Source organism: Capra hircus, chromosome 26 (assembly GCF_001704415.2).
Source record: "Capra hircus breed San Clemente chromosome 26, ASM170441v1, whole genome shotgun sequence".
NCBI classification, from domain to species: Eukaryota; Metazoa; Chordata; class Mammalia; order Artiodactyla; family Bovidae; genus Capra; species Capra hircus.
In genome coordinates, this window is record NC_030833.1 from 2,711,305 (window position 1) to 2,735,728 (window position 24,424).

Here is a 24,424-nt window from a genome sequence, read left to right on the forward strand (position 1 = left end):
GTGGGTTGCCATTTCCTTCTCCAATGCAGGAAAGTGAAAAATGAAAGTGAAGTTACTCAGTTGTGTCCAACTCCTCACGACCCCACGGACTGCAGCCCACCAGGCTCCTCTGTCCATGGGATTTTCCAGGCAAGAGTACTGGAGTGGAGTGCCATTGCCTTCTTCAAAGGAAACACTATTCAGCTTTAAAAAGAAAGGAAATCTTGACACAACCTACAACACAGACAAACCTTGAAGACCTTATGCTGTTTCCATTATAGCCCTGAGTGCTGAGTGAGGGGCCTGCACAACCCTCCACCCTGCTCAGAGCCCCGAGGGGCAGACGCGTCACGCTGAGTCCGCTTCTCGCGCGCCATGACCTGCCTTGACTAAAGACAGGAAGGAAAACCCCAGACTGAGGACTGGGGCTCTCCCCTTCACCTGCGTCCCACTGCATCCCTGGGCACAGCCCCCAGGAGCTCCGGGGCCCGGGCAGGCCTGGCCACTGCTGCCAGCCCCTCTGCTCTCTGCTCTGGGCTGCACCTAAGGTGCTGTCTGTGAGTCTGGGGTGCTGGGCCCAAGCAGGCCGGCTGGGGGGTAAGCCTGGGAGCAGGGCCAGCTCTCGTGATGTCGCTGGGCATCCATCCCAACACACGGCCAGAGCTTGTCCCCTAGGTTGCGAGGGCGCAGGGGTCAGCCCACCACTCTGCCTGACCTGGGGCGTGGGGGTCAGAGCAGGAAAGCAGGCAGAGACGCTACCTATGGACAGATGGTGATCGGGGTGCCAGCTCAGAGTCCACGTGCCTGACGAGCCCAGAGCCCAGAGTTCTGGGGATGCCCCTCCTTCTCTCTTGTACGGCTCTCTTGAGTTCTACTTTGTGTGATGTTGGCGTAACCACGCCAGCTCTCTCTGCTTCCTGGTTTCAGGGTAGGTCTTTTTCCATAGCTTTATGCTCAGCCCAAGTTTTCATATTTCAAGTAACTAATTTAAAGGAACCTATTTAAGATGACTGTTACAGCTGGGTCTTGATATTTTAAATTTATTTTTAATTATGGGGAAATACACTTAACATCCTGGAGGAGGGCACGGCAACCCACTCCAGTATTCTTGCCTGGAGAATCCCATGGACAGAGGAGCCTGGTGGGCTACAGTCCATGGGGTTGCAAAGAGTCGGACACGACTGAGCATGCGCACAGGCACACTTAAGCTCACTGTCTCCGGTGTAATTCACCAGGCCTGAGTGTATTCACATGACTGTGCAGTCAGCCTCCAAAACTGCTTATCTTGCAAAAGAAAACTGTTCCCACGAATAAAGTCCCCCTTTGTCCGTCACCCTGCAGTCCCCCAGACCACCATTCCACGTTCATCTCAGCCCCGAGGGCTGTGAGCGTGGTGGATGGTACGAAGGAATTGGGGGTGAGGGCCTGCGGCTCTCCCCGCACTCAGGACTGCTTAGTCCTGTGAGTGGTCAGGACGCTGGGAGTCACTGTGCCCGACTGTTCTGTGTGGTCAGCTGATGTCACACGGGAACCTGTCTCCTGCTGGCAGACAGCAGTGGTCTCTGGCACATCTTGGGCCTGGAGTCCTTGCCACAGGCACTTGTTCACACTCGGTCTGGGGCTTCACGGGGGCCTCCTTTATGGCCAGCGACTGTCAAGTGTGGACAAGTCCCCAGGGAAGCCCTCCCCCTGCTCAGGAGGAGGAGTTGAGCCTAGAGGACCCCATCACGTGGTCCTGGCTCACTGGAGTCCCCTCCATGCATTTGTGGGACTAGCAGGCCTATTCTCGCAGAGGCCCACAAGGCAACGTTTCAGCTGCTGACTCCTGGGTCTCTGCTCCATTTCTGTATTTCTGTGTGCACAGGGAAGTCTTTATCACCTTAATAGAACACTGAATTACTTGCTCCGCTTCCCACCAGCATCCAAACCTGAATGCTGGGAACGTTTGCACGAATCCTCGGGAGCTTGAGGGGAAAATATTTCAAATTAGGGGAATATTCCAGTAATTGGGAGCATTTGGAATCCCCAGCCTCATCCACACAGCCCTTTCCAAGTGCATTTCCAAAGAGAGAGGAAAAATCTCCCTCACGAACATCCCTTGGAATTGCCTGACAGAGAATTCTCTGCAAGGGCATGAGGGTGCCTCCTAGATTTTGTGGGTGAAGGACTTGAAGCGCTCAGAGGTCGGAACCCTCTGCTGTGAACCAGGCAAGCAGTGTGAAGCCCAAGCAACACTCCCAACACCCTGGACACGACACCCATGACCTGTCCACGTGGGGTCATGACATTTTCTGCCCGGTGACCCACCATCAAGGCTGCGAACAGATACTGTTCTCCATGAGACCGCTGTGCACAACTTGAGCACCCGAGCCACATGCTGGAGAGAGACACGTGCTGGAGACACATGTGATGGAGACACATGTGATGGAGACACACGTGATGGAGAGAGACACGTGATGGAGAGAGACATGTGCTGGAGAGAGACACGTGATGGAGACACATGTGCTGGAGAGAGACACGTGCTGGAGAGAGACACGTGCTGGAGAGAGACACGTGCTGGAGACACACATGATGGAGACACACGTGCTGGAGACACACATGTGCTGGAGAGAGACACGTGATGGAGACACACATGCTGGAGAGAGACACATGCTGGAGAGAGACACGTGCTGGAGAGACACATGCTGGAGAGAGACACGTGATGGAGAGAGACAGCCTCGTTCTCACACCCGGGGGTGGGGGTGGGGGACTTCCAAAAACGTCCACAGTGTCCCTTGACCTGTCGACATAGATTTTGAAACAGTTATATCCATCTTGGAAGATGGCAGAAAATCAATGAATCTATTTTAAAAACTGAATGTTAAGGACAAATAAGATCAGGGAGGCTTGGGTATTTGTCTGCTAGAGCAGCTGTAACAAAGGGCCACAGGCTGGAGCCTTAAGCAACATGAAATGGATCTTCTCACAGTCTAAGCGGCCGGAAGGTCAAGGCCTCCCCTGAGGCCTCTGTCCCTGCCTGTGGACGCCGCCTTCCCCCTGCGTCCTCACATGTGCGTCCTCACAGTTCTCTTCTCTGTGTTCCCATGCCGCTTCGCATAAGGATGCCAATCCTGGCGGATGACCTCATGACCTCCTGTAACCTCAGTCACCACTTGAAGGTCCCGGCCCCTGGCAGGGATGCCAGAGTCACATGGACTTGCCAGGCCTCCTTCACCTGACCCAGCAAATGGGGATCAGAGCAGAAGAGATGAATCCATCAGGCAACAGGAGTCTGCAGCACGGCTGACGTTCGTCAAGCACGTGATCAACAGGAACAATTCAGATCCCGGCTTTGCCAGCGAAGCCCCACCTGCTGTTTCCTTAAGTGTGTCTGAGGTTTGCTCCACCCATGGGCGGACTTGGCCACCCACTCAGGAGATGCCTCTCCAGCCAGGCGCGGAGGTGGCGGGGGCCAGGGTTACCACCAGGAGCTCAGTGGGCAAGGGACGCAGATGTAGACTCGGGCGCTGACATCCTCTGAGGCTGTCGTTGAAGTGGCCTCTGCACAAGGCAAAGGGGATCCAGAGGAAGACGCCTTCCTTAAAACAACAGAATCTCTGTTCACTCGCAGTCTGGAGGGCAGAAGTCCCGCTGTGGTCAGGGCCGGGGCCCTCTGGACGCTGCTCTGGCCCTTCCCGCCGGCCCTGGTTCATGGTGTTTGCCGGGGTTCCGCGGATCACAGCTGCCTCCTTGTCACGTGGCCATCTCCCCTGTCTGTTCTGTCCCTTTGTGTGCCTGTCTTCTTACAAAGACACAAGTCACTGGATGTGCCCCCCCCCCCATCCAGAATAACGTCATCTTAACCAACTACACCTGCAGAGATCCATGTCTGAACATCATCACCTCCAAGGTCCTGGGTAGACGTGAGAGGTTTGGGGAGACACTGTCCAACCTGTGCAGGAAGTTTGTTGTGAACAGCAGCCCCCTTTGCCCCAGCTTGGGGGGGCACTTATTTCTCACTGCCATTCACCCCTGAAATACCCCAAACCAGCATGTGATAATAAGAAGTCCCATGTTTTCTGAAGGTGTTTCTTTTCTTGCTTCTTTCCCTAGGGACAGAAGGCAAGCAGGCGCTTTCTCCCCCGGGCAGGGGCGGCGAAACCAAGCCCAGGATGGCGGGCCCGCAGATCAGAAGGGAGGCTCCTGAGGCTGTGGTGCCCCAGCCGTTCCTGGCCCTGTCTTGCCTCTACATTTACTGCGTCTTCGACCACTCAGGTTAGATCGCGCTTGTTTAATTGCAGCTTAATAGGACTGCAAGTGGCGGAACGAAATGGGAGCCGGCTAAGCAGCCAGGCGCTTATCGCTAGGACCTGGAGTCGTCTCTCAGAGCCACTTGGCCCTAGAAGAGCAAGAGTGAGCCAGGCCTGGATGGGGCATCCCCGGCCACCAGTGCCTCTGGTCCCTCCGGCTGCCGCTCTGCCCCCTGCGCTTGGCTTCCTCCACCCTCGCGTCACATCAGCCTTCCCCACGTGACTGCCAGCGGCCCCAGAGTGGGTCTACAGCGCTCCAAGTCCAAAACCTCAGGGCAGAGACTCATCAGCCAGGTCTCCCATGACCCCCAACCCCGTCATCGGAGGGCAGTTGAGGACAAGGAATTGCCCGTGGAGAGGTGAGGGACTGGCAGGTAAATCTGGAAGGTCTGCTTCCTGCCTCCATCACCCCGGGATGGCATCTAGAAGCCATCAGCTAATGATCGGGCTTCTCCGGTGCCTCAGATGGTAAAGGATCTGCCTGCAGTGTGGGAGACTTGGGTTCGATTCCTGGGTTGGGAAGATCCCCTGGAGGAGAGCATGGCAACCCAGTCCAGTATTCTTGCCTGGAGAATCCCCAGGTCAGAGGAGCTCTCAGAGTTGGACACGACTGAGCGACTAGGCACAGCACAGGCTGATGCTGGTCACTTGGAAATCCTTTCTGCGCAGGCCTGGGCGAGTGCCTGGCCTGGAGCCAAAGCCAGCCGCTGGAGCCGTTTGGCCAATGTGGAGCCATGAGAGATGCTGCCGTGCTGGGTCCAGCAGGTCCTCCCAGGCCCTGCAGGCGTCCAGGACGGGGGACACAGTGACAGCTGTTCTGTAGACCCGGAAAGCCCGTGCCCTCGGAGGGCCATTCCCACCTGACTGGCCAGCTTGCCCTCGGCCAGTGCCACAGCCCTCCCTGCTCCCTGGGCTGAGAGTTCCTGGACAACCAGAGACGATGCCCTTTCATGAAGTCAACCTCACATCCCCACACTCTCTTCAAAGGCAGCAGAACTCAGCTGTTGACCTCCCAGAAGAGAGGGGGAGATGAGGAGAGCAGGGGAGGAGAGGTGATGCTGAGATCTCGGGAAGAACGTGGATGGGGAAGGGGCAAGGCCCGCGCAGGCTGAGGGGTGAGCAGAAAGGGGAGGGAATTGCCCCAGAAGAGGGCCGCCCGGGGCCTCGGTGCGTGGAGCCTGAAAGGGAATTTTGATGACCTGGCTTTCCTAGTAGCTCAGCTGGTAAAGAATCTGCCTGCAGTGCAGGAGACCCCGGTTTGATTCCGGGGTTGGGAAGATCCCCTGGAGAAGTGAAAGGGTACCCACTCCAGGATTCTGACCTGGAGAATTCCATGGACTGTATGGTCACAAAGAGTCCGACATGACGGATCGATTTTCATTTTCACTCAGTGGGCCAACAGTAAACGAGGGCTCTTCGGCTCGAGCTGGAGAGTGTGAGACGTGCCTCACATCAGCGGTCGGCAAACTCTGGCCCTTGGGACAAGTCTGCTCCTGTAAACGCGTTGTCACCGGAGCACGAATGAAGACATGCAGGCGTCCTCCGTGTCTGCTCTCTGCTTCCACTCAATAGAGGCCGGCTGGGGAGTTGTGCCAAAGACCGTCGACCGGCAGAATTTAAATCGTGTGTCACTCGGCCCTTTCCCTGACAGCTTTGCTCACCCCAGCTCCAGAGCTGTGCCCTCCAATAGGGAGACACTTGGAAGCTGCTTGTCTGAACAAAGACGGGCTGTGAGCGTCAGCCACGCACCAGATTCACACACTCAGTATGAAGACAAGGGTGTAAAATAGCTCACTGAGAATTTTTGCATATGTTTGCATACGAAGGTGGCATATTTTAATATGTTGGGTTAAATGAAATATAGTATCAAAAATAATTTCACCTGCTTCCTTTTCCACTTTTCGTGTGGTCAGCTGTGCCTGTGGCTCTTGTCGCGTTCCTTCCCCTAATGTCCGTTTGCTCATTTTGGCTGCCCCAGACCTGAGTTGGGGCACAGGGGACCTTTTAGTTGTGGCGCTCGAGCTCTTAGCTGTGATGTGTGGGATCCAGCTCCCTGACCGGGGATCGAGCTGGGGCCCTGCACTGGGAGCATGGGGTCTCAGCTGCTGGGCCACCAGGGACGTGCCTTCTCCGGTTGTGCCCCAGTTGTGCGGGTTGTGTTTTTAACAGACGGCATTGGTTCAGACTCCACACCTCTCTCCCTCCTCTCAGAGAGTGGGGGGTTTCCAGCGTGTAGCGGAGGAGAGGGCTGCCCGTGTCGTCTTCTCAAATTGCAGACGGCAGTGGGCCGGGAGGTCAGTGTAGTGGGTCACGGCCAGAAGCTTCAGACAGTGAAGTCGGATGAAATAGAGAATGTCCAGCAGTGAGTCACACACTAAAGGTACTGGTTTGCAAGAGCTTTGTTAGTTAAGCGTCTTTCTGCTCATCAGTCTAAGCGCTAGGAGTCATAGGATGTACAACGTGGGTATCTTCTGGGGGTGGGCTCCAGGACCCCTGTACGTACCTGATCCAAGGATGCTCACAGCCCTTACGTACAATGGAATTCTACCTGTGATTGATTCAATCTACAGATCCCAAACCCGTGGAAATGGAGGGCCCACTCTACGATGATTTTATGAACAACCAAGAAAGAAAACAGGACTAAACTGTGATGAAAGGCATTAATGACGGATGTTTGAAACCCCAGCGTCAGTCCCAACAGCCTCCTGGTGCTCTGAGTTCCCCATCGCCTCCGAGGCCTCGGCCACTCCTCTTGCCTCGGGCTGCATTGCTGGGAGGGGTGTGGTCCATCCTTCAGCACGTGTCCTGGTCCCCAAACCCAACCCAGCCTCGTCTCCTTGTGGGCCTCTTCCCTCCTTCAGGTTCCTAAAGTGCTGGGTAGTTGTTTTGCAAAAGAAACATGGGATTTCCCCATCATTCTCCCAATGATGACTATTTGCTTTGCTAATACTGAATTTTGGGTTCAGTACCAAATCCAAATCAGCTGCCCTACTTGGGTACTTTTCTGCGTACTCAAAATCCTTTCATCCAAATGCTGAATCACTATTAAGAAGAAGAAAATTCACCCCATGTGGTGCCACCAAGAGGGACAACTCGAGTGAGGAGGGTGCCAGGCAGCATTTCACTGCGAGACGGTGCCTTTGATTGTAAGACAGTGCACGTCAGAGATGGGAAAATGTGAGAAGCGCGTCTTAGAATGGAGAGCATGTGGCTCAGATGGTAAAGAGTTCGAGTGCAATGCAGGAGACGTGGGTTCAATCCCTGACTAGGGAAGATCCCCTGGAGGAGGGCAGGGCAACCCACTCCAGCATTCTTGCCTGGAGAATCCCTGTAGACAGAGGAGCCTGGCGGGCTACAGTCCATGGGGTTGCAAGGAGTCGGGCACGACTGAGTGGCTAAGCACAGCACACACGGGAATATAAGGACGTGAGGACTGGCCCAGCGTAGAGCGCGTTTCCTGCTGCGCATCATGTTGGATATGTGTCCGGCAGTGTGTTCCCGTTTAACGCTGAAGGGGGGGTGGGGCCCACACTCGCGAGTTCTCTCGTGAGCCATCTGTGACATCCACTTCTTCTTTCAGCGGTCCAGGAAGCTTATGGAGCAGGCACCACGTGCAGGGGGCCCCGAGGAGCAGAGAGCAGCATCGGGATGGGGGAGGAGGAGCCCCGGGTGCAGTGGCGGCTTCCGCACATCCTGCAGGCATGGGGGTGGGGCGGGCGACCTCGCTTAAGATGCCCCGTGGCCGGGTGACATCCTTTCCAGGGGACGCCCGGGTGTGGACAATGCTGTGCGGAGGGAGCAGGGAGCACCTGATGGCTCAGCTAACCAACCAACCCACCAGGTAACTAGCCCTGCATGCTGGCTCCCCCCACCCACCCAGTCCCGAGCTCCCTGTGGTCGGCAGAGGTCCCATGGAGACAGCTCTGAGTATCCATGTACCTGAATCAAGGCCTCCGAGGCTCTGACCAGCCCCTGAGTGCTCTTTCCTTTGGGGTGCATCCTTTGGGGTCCTTTTGCGGTGCCTCTCCCAGTGGCCCAGGATGGTGGGGGCCCAGCTGCCTGCAGGCCCTCTCTGCACAGAGCCGTGGACCTTGCAGGTCTGGCCAGCCGCTCACACTGCCCTGCCCACACTGCAGGAGCCCCAGGAACTCTGGCATGGAGGCACCTGGGTTTCCTGTGATGGCGAAGCCTGAGGGTTCTTTGAACTGAGGCAATAGTTTTTCTAAGGCAGGGGGCACAAAGCAGGAAAAGCCTCATTTCCCATTATCCCGGGCGACAGTGGCTGGTCCCCCCAACCCCAGCCACCATCCTTCCTGCGTGCCCGCTGCCCCGACATTTTGACTTCCAGAAGAGGCGGCCCAGCTCTGACGCATCGTTGGTGAGCACACAGCTTTGCAGAGAGGTTGGAAAGTTTGGGGCAACGGATTCAATAAATTTTGTATTAAGATATAACACAGCTGCTCTCGTTTGCATTTCACAGTGCTATTTAGAACAAATGTTTAATACTTAATGATGAATATTTAGATATGGCGATGCATTTGACACCTACCATTAAAGACGAGAGCTTCCCACGCAGGGACATCCTCCTGAAGCAGGGGTTTCAGGGTTTATGCAGTGAACTCTCCAATGGGCCGGGGGGATGAAGATCTCAAAGATGCTCTGCACCTTCTTCCTGTGCAGAGGGCTCCTGAGGGCCCAACTGGCCACCCAGGCTGCTCCTGCCGAGCACCCTACCTGATTCAGACAGAGCGTCAGTGGGTTTTTCTGAGTGGCAGAGACTGTCCTAGAAAGGCATCCTGCCCCTCACAGACTGACTGGGGGAAGTCAAAACTAAGTGTGAACGCTGAGAGCCTCCTAGGTATTCTGATGCGTCCTGTGCTCCGTGGAACACTGCAGTGAGCTTGTTATGGTTTATTTCATAAGTAGATGCACCTTAAGAACAATTTATTCCGATATTAATACCTCTTAAGGGAGACATCATCAGCCTGGCTAGAAAACATGATTATGGTAAAGTCCTGGGGAAAACCTGGCAAAGCGAGGCAGCAAAATCAATAAAGAAGCGAAGCTACACGCAGCGCACTCAAGGAAGGGCTCGAGGAGCTGCCCTGCCGTGCCGCTGAGCCTGCTCGGGGCGTGCACAGCCCCAGCGCCCCCCACGCCCCCCGATGCCCGTCTGCAGCGCGTGGAAACCAAAGGCGGCCCAGGGCCCAGCCACGTCTGGGGACTGATGCCACCTTCCCCGCTGGCCTCAGCTGGGATTATGTCAGGCGGTGGGCAGAGAGCCTCGCCCAGCCCGGCCGACCAGCCTAGCTTGCCATGGGGAGGGGGCAGGAGGGGTTGGAACCCACCCTCTGCCTGGAAAGGGTCCCTCTGCGCCTCTCATCTCTGGATCCTGGAGCCAGCAACCCGCTTTCCTGCTGCATGGCCTCAGGTGAACGTCTGAAGCCCTTCACACCTCGGTGTCCTCATCTATAAAGCTCAGATGACCCGCAGCGCCCTGCGGGGAGGGTTAAGGGGGTTCATCATGGAGACACGCCCAGAGGGGCACCTGCACGGGCCGAGCACCCCGTGGGGAAGCTGCCAGCCTCGTCCTGGGACAGCCGTTCCGTCTCTGGGCCACAGAGTCCTCGTCTGCACAAGAGTGATCATAATAATACCAGCGTTGTCAGCAGACACTTAGGCGTGAGCTGCCTGGCAAGGCCAACCAGTGGCTGACACCACGTGGGGAGGTGGGCCCGCCCTGTCTCGGCTCCGGAGATGGAGCCCCAGCCCGCACTGGGCACCCGACTCCCGTCACCACCTAAGCCTTTGGGCTCATTTGCCTGGAAGGAGGCAGGCCAGCTGCAGCCTCACTGGAAAGGCTCATTTGGAAAATGGAAATGCGTATCCTAACCCCATTTGTCATATTATCAGCGCTCATGACAGCCGCGTGGCACGATCCAAAGGAAAGATTTAGAACTAACGGGGAAAATCCGTTAAAATTGACATATCCATTAGAAGATTTTAGAACTGAAAACATATTCTTCGCAGAGTGTTAGGATGACTTCTTAGGTGATGCTAAATCAATATCTCATACTTGGGAGGAATCCATTATTTTGTTTCACGAGAACTGTCTGGTTCCAAAATTCTCTCCTGGTCTGTCATTCCTAAACTGCCCCAGGAAGGCCCAAATGAATCCTGCAAGACACCAGCCATGGTTCCAACTTGAAACCCCCTCAAAAGGAGAAAAGATGAGGTGGAGGGCAGATGGCTCCAAGGGGCCCCCTCCTCACCAAGGGGCTGAGCTCTCCCAACCCGTGTCCTCGGCGTGACACCATCCGGGGACCCAGCGCCCAGCTGTAGGCCTACGTCCACCCTCTGGGCCTCCGATCCATCAGAGCTGCAACCGCCTGCCCTTTCAATTTCAGCTGGTCTGATCGTCAACAAGCATGAGAGACAGTGGCTCCCAGCGTGGGAACAATCGCCCCGACGGAGGGGAGAGGGACTCCCGCAGGCCCGGAGGTGGAGGGACAGGACAGGGGCGGGGTCTGGAGGGGAGGAAAGGCAGGAGGCCCCCAGACCCAGCGGCCTTCCCGCCCTGGCCCCCCGCCCTCAGGGCTGCAGCCCACACTCGGCAGCTGCGGTCAACTCACTCAACAGGGAAATGGAAAAGGTGTCCTTGTAATGCTTCCCTCTGAAGGGATGTCTTCACCCATATCCAAGGGCTCACCGCGTCATTGGAACACAGGGACCTGGGTATAAATTGTGAGCCTTTGCAGGAACTGCTTATTTTGATAAGCAGCAGCTTTCCACGGGGAGGCAGGGCGGAGCGGGGCTAAGGCCGGCTCTGGCTCCCCTGAGAGCTCGGCATGTCCCTGGCCTGCACGTGTTGCGTCCCCAGCCTGCACCGGCTCATGCGCGGTCTTGTCTCTGCATTGAGGACAGTCCCACCCTCGCAGGGGCCGTGGGGCAGGCGGCCGGGCCTGGCTCCCCGTCGGTGTGTGGCGGTGAGTTCCGGCCGTGGTTCTCACTGCTGGCTGGTTGGCGACCCGAGGTTGGCTGCCTCCCACTGGCCCGTCCTGAGGTCCTGGGCAGGAGGTGGCGCTGTCTGATCGCCCCAGGGCGCCCAGTCTCCCTCTTCACACGGTGATCTCAACTGAAGCCGCCCCCAGATGGAGGGGCTTTGGAGGCTCTGAGTTTCTGGGGTTCCGTCAGGCCGTCTAGACGGGCCCAGGAGCAGCTCGAGAAGAGAACAAAAACTTGCCTGTCACTGCACAGCAGCGCCTCCCGCCTGCCCCCGAGTCCCATCTCTTCCTCAAGCCTGAGGGCCCCTGGGTCTAAGGAAGGACGCAGGAGGGGAGATGGGAGCCGGAGAGACCCTCCCTTGGACGGGGGCCCGGGAGCGACTCTGGAGCCAAAAAGCTTCCGAAAGGCCCGCGTGAGCTTCCCGCACTGTGGCCCGCCCCGCGGCCTCGGCAAGGAGCTGGGCGCCGTGAGCCCGGACGCCCTCTCGGGGGTGGGCCCGCTGCGCCGTCTGCCTCTCTTCTGCCTGGCACGTTCGCCGTCTGTCAGCGCTCTTTTGGTTTTGTAAAGATGTCTGTATGTATCTACTGCTGCGCCGGGCTTCCTTGCTGCGCCAGGGCCCTCTCGAGTCGCAGAGAACGGGGCTGCCCTCGAGCGGCGGCGCGCGGGCTTCTCGCTGCGGAGGCTTCTCCTGTGGCTGAGCGCTGGCTCTGGGGCGCAGCCTTCAGTCGCTGCAGCCTGTGGACTCGGTAGCTGGGCTCCAGGCTCTGAGCTCAGGCTCTCTTGCTGTGGTGTGCAGGCTGAGTTGCTCTGCAGCCCGTGGAGTCTTCCCGGATCAGGGATCAAACCTGAGCCTCCTGCGCGGGCAAGCGGATTCGTCACTACCGAGCCAGCAAGGGAGCCCTGAAGTGTATTTCGAATCAACAGAAACTTAACTGTCTCACAGCCTTGAGGCTGGAGCTCAAGCTCAGGGAGTCCTGCAGGGCCATGCTCCTCCGCAGGCTCCGGGGAGGGGGCGGTGCTTGCCACCTCCTCCCGCTTCCGGGGGGCCGGCAGTGCCTGGCGTCCCTGGCGTGTGGCCACTTCACCCCTGTCGCTGCCTCTGTCCTCATATGCCTCGCCCCCGTGCTGTGATCTGAACCAAACCCCCCCGGGTCCCTCCAGAAGGAGGCATGATGGCAGCTAGGGCCACCCGGACAGTCCAGGATAAGCCTCTCCTCTCATGAACCTGTTGTTAATTTTTTGGCCACCCTGGGTCTTCGCTGCAGCATACAGGCTCTCTAGTTGAGGCCCACAGGCTTAGCTGTCCCACGACATGTGGGGGTCTCAACTCCCCAACCAGGGGTCGAACCTGCATCCCTATGCTGGAAGCTGGAGTCTTCACCATAGGGCCACCAAGGAAGTCCCTCAGGAACCTCGATGGCATCTTTTCCCAAAGAAAGTGATGGTCAGCTGTTTGCTGTGTGAGGTCCCAGCCCAGGAAACTGTGCCCAGGGTGGGACCTCAGGGCGAGGAGTGGATGGGAACCTCCCGGACTCCTGGTCAGCCACGGCGGGGGCCGCTGTTCAGCCTGCATGAGGCTGTGCCTCCAGCCTAGGGGTGAAACCACGGGGACATCGGTCCTCACTATCCGTCCGGCTCTGAGCCCCACCTCTGCGCTGGGCAGCAGGGATCCATTCCTGTCCCTGGGCCCCAACAGCCTGTGAGAGCCGCCACCACGGCCCTCAGGCTCTGCGTACATCTGTCTCAGCCATCCCCATTTTTGGCACCAGGGACCAGTTTCGTGAAAGACGAGTTTCCCAGGACTGGGGGTGATTCAAGCAATTACATCTCTAGGGCACCTCCCTGCTGTTTGGGGGCAATCTCAGGATATAGTGTCCTGACTTTAGGGCTGGCATTCACACTCCTGTGAGAATTTAATGCCTTGGCTGAGCTGATGGAGGCGGAGCTCAGGTGGTGACGTGAGCAACGGGGAGTGGCTGTAACACAGACAAAGCTTCACTCACTTGCCCGCTGCTCACCTCCTGCTCTGTGACCTGGTTTCCTGGGGGCTGAACTGGTTTCCTGAACTGCCTGGAGTTCTTGCCTGGCCACCAAGCCTTCAGTTCTCCTGGGGCAGTGACCACCGCTTAGCCTAGGTGGTGCCCCCAGCATCCTCAGTGTGGGATGGGGCGCCCTCACAGGACCCGAGACGCTTGGGACCCAGCCGTGCAGGATAGGAGACCCCTCGGGCCTCGCCACCTGAACTACCATCTGCCTCCTGCCCTGAGATGTCTGGAGAATCCCCAGTGCCCCTTCTGCCACCAATTCCAGGAGCTCCTGATGTCCCATCAGTAAACGGCCTCTGTCAAAGTCTTGCAACCAAGCCTCACCTGAGAGCAGTGCTGGTGCCGCCTGGGTTTGAGTCAGAGCTCAGTGCAGGTCAGTGCAGCTCAGGCGCTCAGGTCAGCTCAGGCGCTCAGGCGTGTCTGACTCTTTGTGACCCCATGGACTGCAGCACACCAGGCCTCCCTGTCCATCACCAACTCCCGGGGTTCACTCAAATTCATGTCCGTTGAGTCGGTGATGCCATCCAGCCATCTCATCCTCTGTCGATCCCTTTTCCTCCTGCCTTCAATCTTTCCCAGCATCAGGGTCTTTTCCAATGAGTCAGCTCTTCGCATCAGGTGGCCAAAGTATTGGAGTTTCAGTTTCGGCATCAGTCCTTCCAATGAACATTCAGGATTGATTTCCTTTAGAACGGACTGCTTGGATCTCTTTGCAGTCCAAGGGACTCTCAAGAGCCTTCTCCAATACCACACTTCAGAAGCATCAATTCTTTGGTGCTCAGCTTTCTTTATGGTCCAACTCTCACATCCATACATGACCACTGGAGAAACCATAGCTTTGACTAGATGGACATTTGTCAGCCAAGTAATGTTTCTGCTTTTTAATATGCTGTCTAGGTTGGTCATAGCTTTTCTTCCAAGCAGCAAGCATGTTTTAATTTCATGGCTGCAGTCACCATCTGCAGTAATTTTGGAGCCCCAAAAGTTAAGAGTAAATTTATCTTTTTTTTTTTTTTTTTTTTGCAACCTGAAGAGCCCCACCTACAATGCCTGCCATGTGCTGGGAACTGTATACAGTGGCGTCACTCTGTGGCCTGTACTGCTGCCCAGTTGAGAGAGACGCATCAAACAGACACAGACAGTGACAAGGCCTGGCCCTGGAGCAGCACCAGCCCCCCGGCCTGCCCCCAGCACTGGGCGTTCATAGCAGCCTGACCACGCTCACCAGCTCCCATGCCCTGGGCGCTGAGTCCTGAAGATGCAGACACTGCCCAAGAGAAGACGTCACAGGTCAGAGCGTGGGTCTTCCTCTCCTCAGCCTGCTTTTGTCCTTGGGGTGCCCACCGCCATCCCACAAGCCTTCCCAATGGGCATCTCGAGGCCTCCACAAAGCGGGACCTGTAGATCTGAACACATCCTGCCTACACTTTGGCTGGAATTCAGGGCTAAATCTGCCAGGCTGGCGTTTTCCTCCAAAACCTCATGGCAAGAACAAAGCCAAACGTGGGAACACAGACCCCAGGGCTGCTGCACGTCCCCCTGAGCCGACGAAGCGGAGAGCTGACCAGCTGCCAGCAGAGGGGCAGGCTTCCATGCAGGACCCGCAAGATGCAGGGCCCACCCCTGCGGCAGAGTCAGGCTCGTCCTGCTCAGGGACGAGGTCCTGCTGTTGCTCACGGTGCCCCTTTGGCTACTGTCTGCACACTTCTCTCAAAGCCCACGTCAAGGGTGAGCACGTGGAAATAAGGTTCCACTCCCAAGGATCCTTGATAGCTCAGCTGGTAAAGAATCTGCCTGCAATGCAGGAGACCCTGGTTTGATTTCTGGGTCAGGAAGATCCCCTGAAGAAGGGATAGGCAACTGATTCTAGTTTTCTTGGCTTTCCCTTGTGGCTCAGCTGATGAAGAATCCACCTTCAATGCGGGAGACCTGGGTTCAATCCCTCGGTTGGTAAGATCCCCAGGAGAAGGGAAAGGCTACTCACTCCAGTATCCTGGCCTGGAGAATTCCATGGACTGTATAGCCCATGGGGTCACAAAGAGTCAGACACGACTGATTGACTTTCACTCACCTAAGGATCCAACAGCCATTCTAGACCCAGGCCACCTTTGGAACTCCAAGTCTGTTTTGTCAAAAGTGAAATATGCTGTCTAGGTTGTCCATAGCTTTTCTTCCAAGAAGTGAGCGTATTTTAATTTCATGGCTGCGGTCACCATCTGCAGTGATTTTAGAGCCCAAGAAGTGAGAGTAGATTTATCTCTTTTTGACAACCTGAAGAGCCCCATCTAAAATGCCTGCCACGTGCTGGGGACTGTATACAGTGGCGTCACTCTGTGCCCTGTGCTGCTGTCCAGGGCAGCGCACGAGTACACGTGCTGTTTTCCACTCCAGCCTCATGAGTCTTCTTACCTAAGACACCAGCCTGGACCCACGTGAAATGAGGACCACAGCCCACCGATGGGGTGAGTTCTCACCAGCCACAGGCCTGCATCTGAGTTATCTGCACCAAGAAAAAGGGATGACCTTCCTGTCTAGTCCATCTTTTAGTTACCCCTCCAAGGACGTGGTTTATACCCAGAACCTTTCAACAAAGAAAGGATTGGTAAGTTGATAAGGAGCCCAGTTCAGCTTCATCATAAACTACTGCAAGGCCATCCAGAAACTGGGATGAGCTGGCCAAGGTTATTTAGCAAATCATATGTGCATTTTTCTAGAAGCTCACAAGCACTTTCTGAGGTTCTGGGGACCTTGCTCTCCCAGCCTGATGGGCACACAGAGGACGGTCACTGCAGCAAAGCCCACGTGGATGCCTGCTTTATTAAAAACAGGAAGAGAATATCAGTGAATTGCGGAACACCAGACCTCCCTGTCCCTCACCATCTCCTGAAGCGTGCCCAAATTCATGTCCATTGCGTTGGTGATGCCATCCAGCCATTGCATCCTCTGAAGCCCCCTTCTCCTGCTCTCAATCTTTCCTAGCATCAGGGACTTTTCCAATGAGTCAGCTGTTCACATCCGATGACCAAAATACTGGAGTTTCAGCTTCAGCATCAGTCCTTCCGATGAGTATTCAGGGTTGATTTCCCTTAAGATTGACTGGTTTGATCTCCTTGCTGTCCAAGGGACTCTCAGGAGCCTTCTCCAGCATCACAGTTTGAAGGCATCAATTCGTTGGCGCTCAGCCTTCTTTACGGTCCAGCTCTCACAACTGTATGTGACCACTGGGAAGACCACAACCTTGACTATATGGACCTTTGTCAACAGTCTCTGCTTTTCAACACACTGTCTAGGTTTGTCATAATTTCCTGCCAAGAGGCAATCGTCTTCCGATTTCACGGCTGCAGTCACCATCCGCAGTGATCTTAGAGCCCAGGGGGAGGAAATCTGTCTCTACTTCCTCCTTTGCCCCTTCTATTTGCCGTGAAGTGATGGAGCGGGATGCCGTGATCTTAGTTTTTTTTAATATTTAGTTTTAAGCCGGCTCTTTCACTCTCCTCCTTCACCCTCACTCATCAAGAGGCTCTTTAGTTCCTCTTCTTTCTGCCATTAGAGGGGTATCATTCGGGTGTCTGAGGTTGTTGATGTTTCTCCCACCTATCTTGATTCCAGCTTGTAACTCATTTTATTCCTTTTTATGGCTGAATAATATCCCATTGTATAGATGTATCCCATTTTGTGAGCCTATTTCTGACTATCCAGATGTCCTTATTTCTTCTTGTGTGTGTACATTTCACCGGGCCCCTAGGTTCCTGCAACCCCTGGGCTCCGTGCTGCCAGCACACCTGGGGGGCCATGCTTTCTCCTGGCCTTGTGGTGTTGCCCCTCTGTGCCTTTGGCATGGAGGTCCCAGCTGAGGCTGTGCGCCACGCTTGGCCCTCCTGTGTGTATTCCTCGCCTCTGCCGCTCAGCGACCAGCCTGGCTCTCTGGGGACAGTCAAGAGGGCGGCCGCTCTGTGTGCCCTCTCCACGCGACACTGGGCTCTGCACAGGTTACAGCCTTGACTTAGCTTCTTCTCCTGATAGATGCTCAGGTTGTGTCTGTAGTTTGTTAGGATAAGCTAAGTAATAACAAAGGACTCCCCAGCCGTGACAGCTTAAAGTAACCCAAGTTATCTCTGGCTCACGTACGGGTCTAGGTGACCCAGACAGCTGCGAGGGCCCCGGGCCGGCCTGTCTCCTCCTACACTAGCTCATAGCCACCCAGAAGGGGAATTGAATGGTGACTGACGCTAGCACTTTGGCCCTTGAAACATCCGCCAGGAAGTGATGCGTGGCTTACCTTCACAGGGCCGCGGCAAGAGTCAAAGGGGCGTGCCACATCTGAGCCTGGAAGTCTGGCTAAGTGGTGCCCGGGACCCCTCAGGAACCAGAGCTGACACCTGGCTCCCGCGTGCTTGGTGCTGCTGGTTAGACAGAGCCAGGCTCGTTCTGTTTAGCCTTTCTTTTTCATTTTCATTGAAGTATAGTCGCTAGACGATAGTATCTAACTTACAGGTGTACAATATTGCTTTCATCATTTTTAAAGGTTATACTCCATTTATAGTTTTTATACAAATGTTATTTATATAATATAGTTATTTATATTAGTTGTTCCCCACGTTGTATAATATATCCTATAGCTTATATTAATGCTATCTTATTGTTATTTTTATAAAGCTGCTAACCACTAGTTTATTCTCTAGATCTGTGAGCCTGCTTCTTTTTTGTTTCATTCCGTGGCTTGTGGTATTTTTAGCTCCTTCTTACCCACTGTACTTACCAAGTATAGCTGGTTCACAAGGTTGTCTGCCGTGCAGCAAAATGCTGCAGTCACACACACACACACACACTGCCTTTCGTCTCCTCTCCCGCTGCGGCTGATCGCAGGACGTTGAATGCAGCTCCCTGCGCTCTGCAGTGAGAGCTTGTCGTGCGCGATTCTGTACGTGACAGCCTGCATCTGCCATAGTCCACCCTCCTCCGCCTCCCGTCCCCTTGGCAACCGCGACCCTGTTCTCCGAGTCTGCTTCTGTCTCACAGATGAGTCTATTCGTGCCGCATTTTGGATGCAACATCAGTGATACCACGTGATGCTTGTCTTTGGCTGACTTCACTTATATGGTAATCTCCAGGTCCATCCACGTGGCCGTCAGTGGCGCTGCTTCATCTCGAGACGCTGAACAGTGTTCCGTGTGTGCACACTGTGCCTTCTCCGGCCATTCATCTCTCGATGGACATGTGGCCCGTTTTCACGTCTCGGCTTTCATGAACAGTGCTGCTATGAACATAGGGGTACATATACCCTTTCAGATTAGAGTTTGTGTCCGGATAATGCCTAGGAGTGGTCTTCCCGGGTGGCACCAGGGGTAAAGAACCCACCTCCCAATGCATGAGACATGGATTGGGAAGATCTCGTGGAGGAGGGCAAGGAAACCCACTCCATTACTCTGCCTGGAGAGTCCCACGGACAGAGGAGCCTGGTGGGCTATAGTCCATCAGGTCACACAGAGCCAGACATGATGAAGCAACTTAGCATGCACTCACACACACCCAGGAATGGGCTTGTAGGACCACATGGCAACCCTATTTTTAGTTTTCTGAGGAACCTCCATACTGTTCTCCATAGTGGCTGCAAAACTTACCTTCCTATCAGCAATGTGGGACTGTTCCCTTTTCTCCACAACCTCTCCAGCATTTGTTATGTAAAGATTTTTTTTCTTGAGGTCATATTTTTGCTTTTATTCCATACTAAATTCATCAAGCAGCTCTATTGTGTTTTGCAGTGTGCTTTTATCTTGTTAGCTAAAATTAGCTTCATAAATAACGAGGGTAGCCTTTGCTCTTTTTATATTTTCTGGATGCAACTATATGAAATAAAGTTCTATATGTCTTAAAAAGTGTTTGAAGCTATCAGCATAGCCTTCTGGTCCTGGGGTTAAAATAACCCCAGAGGGGTTTTTTCAGAGGGGTGCTCTTTGACTATTACTTCAATTTCTGTATTACTTATTCAGGCTCTTTATTTCTTCTTATAACGGTTACAATATTTTATATTTTCCTGGGAATTTACTTCATCTCTATTTTCAAATATTTTAATATATACTTGTTCATAGCAGTGCTTTTTAAACTTTGTGGTGTCTGTAGTTATTTCCTCCTTGTCTGTGTTTTCTTTGCACATCCTCTTTTGTCTGTTTTCTGTCTTGTCCAAAGTCTGCTTATTGAAGTAATCCTTTCAGATAATCAGCTTTCAGTTTGCTGTTCTTGAGAGGAGAGCCCTTCTGACTGGCGTGAGGCGCTGCCTCATTGTGTCGCTTTGCATTTCTCTAATGATGAGTGATGCTGAGCGTCTTTTCACGTCCCTATTAACTTTCTGTGTGAATTCTCTGCAGACGTGTATTTAAGTCTTCTGCCCACTTTCCAGTTGGTTTTTTACATGACTGTTGAGTGTAAGAGCTGTTTGTACACTTTTCATGGTTGTTCTTTTCGTTGTTGTTGTTGGTTTGTGTGAGCTCTTTGTATATTTTGGAAATTAGGCTCTTCTCAGCTGCGTCATTTGCAAATGTTTCCTCCCAGTCTCTATGGCCTATTTTTGAGGAAAGAGGCAGGACCCACTGTTTAAGATACGCTGAACACTCGAACATTGCTCTGTCTGCCGCACTTGTCCGAGTCCCATGGGTCCAGCTCCCTGGGAAGCCCCCCATCCCTTGAGGACACTCACCAGGTGGTCCCCTGAAGCCACATCTGGTTCACCTGATACACCTTCCTGGACACTGTTGACTGCACAGGGGAGGGGAGAAATCACTGACCCAGACTCCCCCCAGGTTCTTCGTCCGTCTTCCCTCTGGGCATAGAACCCTGTGAGCTCCAGCTGACACAGTGACATGGGCAGCAGCTGCCGTGGACCCGAGCTGGGGGACCCCCATGGGAGGCGGCTGCTACGCTGGGCTCCCTTGTCCAGCCCAGGACTGTCGGCCCATCTTCCACTGTCGAGAATCACACTTAGCTTCCAGGATATGTGACCAGGTGCCATAGGCTGGTGGCTCCCAATAACAGAAATGTGTCCCCCCACAGCTCAGGAGGCCAGAGTCCAAAAGCAAGGTGTGGGCAGGACCATTCTCCCTCTGGAGGCTCTGGGGGAGCATCCTTCCCATCTCTCCCCAGTCACTGGTGGTTCTAAGCGGCCCCTGGTCTTCCTCCATCACTCCAGTCTCTGCCTCTGTCCACACACTGCACGGGCAGCAGAGTCTCCAACACCTGTCGCTGGACTGATACACAGTTTTGCACGCTTAACCAAGTATTTCCTTAGCCTCAGTTCTTAGAAGTTAAACTGCTGGACTTCTTCCAGTTGGCCCACGGAAAATGGTGCAAGATCCCCAACCCCCCCCCATTACTGCCTGTCTCTCTTTCTCCCTCCCCCATCCCCTCCCCCTTCTCCCCTCCCCCGTCTCCCCTCCTCTCCCTCCTCCTTCTCTTCTTGTCCCTCCTCCTTTTTCGTTCTCCTGGCCGAGGGGTAAGAAAGTTAGTTTGCTGTTTTAGTCGATGGTTTTTCATTTCTCCTTTGGTAAGCTTTTTTTATATTCTTTATCCTCTTTTTTTCTATTGAGATATTTAGGAATTTTTCGTATTAACTTCAGAACGTTTCTCTTTATTAAAAATGCCAGCTCTTTGGTCTTCTGTATCTATCATAGATATTTTTCCCTAGTTGAGACAAACTTTCTTCCGGTGAGGCATTCTAGAGAGGTGTGGGGCACGAATCCTCGTTTAGGGACGCCAGGTGACGTAATGGACCTGAATGTCTCTCACTGCGGCTTTCCGACCCTTCGGATGGCCGTTTTTCACATGGACCCTCTATAAAGTCCAGGGGAATAAGGCTAAATCATGAACAAGCGAAGACATTTTTTACAGGAAACAAGGACATTGACGTCTGTGCCCATGGCTTTCCCCCAACATTTTTAAAAATTATAAAAGTAATACACAGAAAGTACAAACATTAAATCTGTGTAGACGGATAGATATGAAGTGAAAAAGAAATGTTTCCCGCCCCCTTCCCTTTCTCAGGAGAGAACCATTTTAACAGTTTATGTGTTCAGATCTTGTTACCACTGTAATTCTAAATAAAATGCTTCCAGTTCTGCCCCTGCACTTGTCAATTTCAGTTTTCATTTGACTTCTCAGTACGAAAGAGAAGTGTAAGTCGTTTCAGCTTCCTCCACTTCCACTACATTCTGGCATGTTATCTATAGCCCTCCTGAGTTTTCACGGATAGCTCCGAATCCCAGGCATGGACCAGCCTTGGACACGCCCTCCCGTCTCCCTCTGCGTCAGAGGAAGAAGGGGGGCCCCTCTCTCCATACTGTCCCCCCAGTCCTGTGCCAGTGGTGTCCTGACCTTTACACTGGTCAGCTGTCCCTTCTCCGCAAGAAGTCACGGACACGCGCTAAACGCTGGCACCGCTGGGCAGCAAGCAATACAGACAAAAGCCAGCTTCCAAGTAGAGAGAGGCAAACAATGAGCAAACTCGCTAAGCAAAATCTGCGGCGCGTCAGGTGCTGGCGAGAGCTACGGAGAAAACTAAAGCCAGGAAGAGGGGAGGAAGTGAGGCGTTGCAATTCAGTAAACCGAAGGCAGAGGGTTTGTAACACTTCCTCTCTGCCTTCAGTCTGTTACCAGTCTCCCCCTGTAACTGCCACTGTGTTGACTCTGTAACTCTAAAGCCACTAACATATACTATGATGGTATAAATACTATTCCTTTCCTATACTCTAAACCCAGCTGCTGGCAGGGGGATGATCCAGGACCCATGTTGAAACGATGTATAATTTTTACAGGCTGTCAACCGCTCCAGATCATGTCAGGATGCTTCATCTGAGCCCACGACATCATCAGTAACTCTCCACCCTGGCACTGCTGCCTTTTTTTTCCCCACACTGATGGAGCAAGCATGCTTTCCTCGCCGCGTCAGGAAGCCCGGCCAGCTTCCCTTCTGTGGGTCGGAACTGGCTGTTCTCCAGGCCCTGAGACTAGAATTTATTTCCATGTTGCACACCTGAGTTAACGCAGCTATTTTCTTGGAGCCTATTTCCTTCTTTTTCTTGAATTCTTTCTACTGTTGCTGTGGTTGACTTTTTGGAGTACATCCTCAAGTCTTTCTCGGACAGGGCACAAAAGGAGACCTAACAGATTACTTCTCCCGGACTTGCATATCTGGGAGTTCTGTCTCCAAACGTAATTGCTGGTCTGGCTGAGGACAGATTCTGAGTCCACAGCATGTTCCTCGTGACATTAAAGGTCGACTCCGCTGTGTTCTGGGACCCACTGTGACTGACGGGAAGTCTCTTGCTGATACCCCTGTGGTTAGCCTCTCCCTCCCCTCTCTAGGCACTCCAGGGATGTGTCCTTAATCTTTGATATCCTGAAATTCCACAAGACTGGGACCAAGTCTGAGTCTCCTTTTGGGTGGAGAAATCAGAATTTCACAGGACGACAGGGTTGGTGGGCCTGAAATGTGAACACAGCTGCTTTGACTGCAAGAGGGTCTGTGCAGGGTGAACAAATTCATACTGGGTGTGGGTGGCTGCTAGGCTGACTGCTCCCAGGAGGGGTGAGGAAGAGGTATTTTTTTCACTTATTTATTATTTTTTAAATTAGTATTTTACATTGGAATGTACTTGATTAACAGGAAGCTTCAGGTGTGCGGCAAAGGGGTTCAGTTACACATATTCACGTATCTATTCTTTTTTAAGTCCTTCTCCCGTATCCGCTGTCACAGAACGCTGAGCAGAGCTCTCTGCGCTGTACCTGTACGTATAGGTCCTTGTTGGTTACCTGTTTCAAATACAACTGTGTGAATATCTCGGTCCCAACCTCCCAGTCTCTCCCTGCCCACTACCCTTGCCTCCTGCTAACCATAAGTTCATTCTCTAAGTCTGAGAGTCTGTTTCTATTCTGTAAATAAGTTCATTTGTATCTTTTATTTTAGATTCTGCCTGTCAACGCTGTCATATATTTGTCTTTCTCCATCTGACATACCCTGCTTAGTATGATAATCTCCAGATCCATCCGTGTTGCTGCAAATGGCTTCGTTTCATTCTTTCAAATGGCTGAGGAATATCCCACTGTCTGTGCACCTCATCTTCTCTGTTCATTCCTCTGTCAACGGACAGAAGTTGCTTCCACGTCTTGGCTATTGTAAACAGTGCTGCAATGGGGTGCATATATCCTTTGGAAACATGGTTTTCTCAGACATATGCCCGGGAGTGGGATCGCTGTATCAAATGGCAGTTCTGTTTTTAGTTTTGAAGGAACTTCTGTATTGCTCTCCACAGCGGCTGTAGCAATTTCCATTCCCATCAACAGAGTGGACTTCCCTGGTAGCTCAGCTGGTAAAGAATCCACCTGCAGTGTGGGAGACCTGGGTTTGATCCCTGGGTTGGGAAGATCCCCTGAAGAAGGGAAAGGCTACCCACTCCAGTAGAATTGCCCAGAGAATTCCATGGAGAGAGGAGCCTGGCAGGCTACAGTCCATGGGGTTGCGAAGAGTCAGACGCGAGTAAGCAACTTTCACTTTCTTTCGCCAACTGTAGGGGGTTCCCTCTTCTCCACAGCCTCTCCAGCATGTATTGCTTTTACTTTTTGATCGTGGTCATGCTGGCTGGTGTGAGGCCATATCTCATGTAGTTTTGACTTGCGTTTCTCTAATAATTAGCGATGCTGGGCCTCTTTTCATCTGTCTGACGGCCCATTTGTATGTCTTCTTTGGAGGAATGTCTACAGAGGTCTTCTGTTCGTTTATTTTTTATTTGTATTATGTTGAGCTGCATGAGCTGCACGAGCTGTTTGCAGATTTTGGAAGTTAATCCCTTATCGGTCACGTCATTTGCAAATAGCTCCTCCCATTCTCTGGGTTGTCTTTTCATCTTGTGTATGGTTTCCTTTGCTTTGCAAAAGCTTTTGAGTTTAATTAGGTCCTATTTGTTTATTTCTGTTTTTATTTCCATTACTCTAGGAGATGGATCAAAAAGATATTGCTACAATTTATGTCAAAGAGTGGTTTTGTGTATGTTTTCCCTTAAAAGTTTTATAGCATCCAGTCTTACACTGAGGTCTTTAATCCAGTTTGAGTTTATTTTT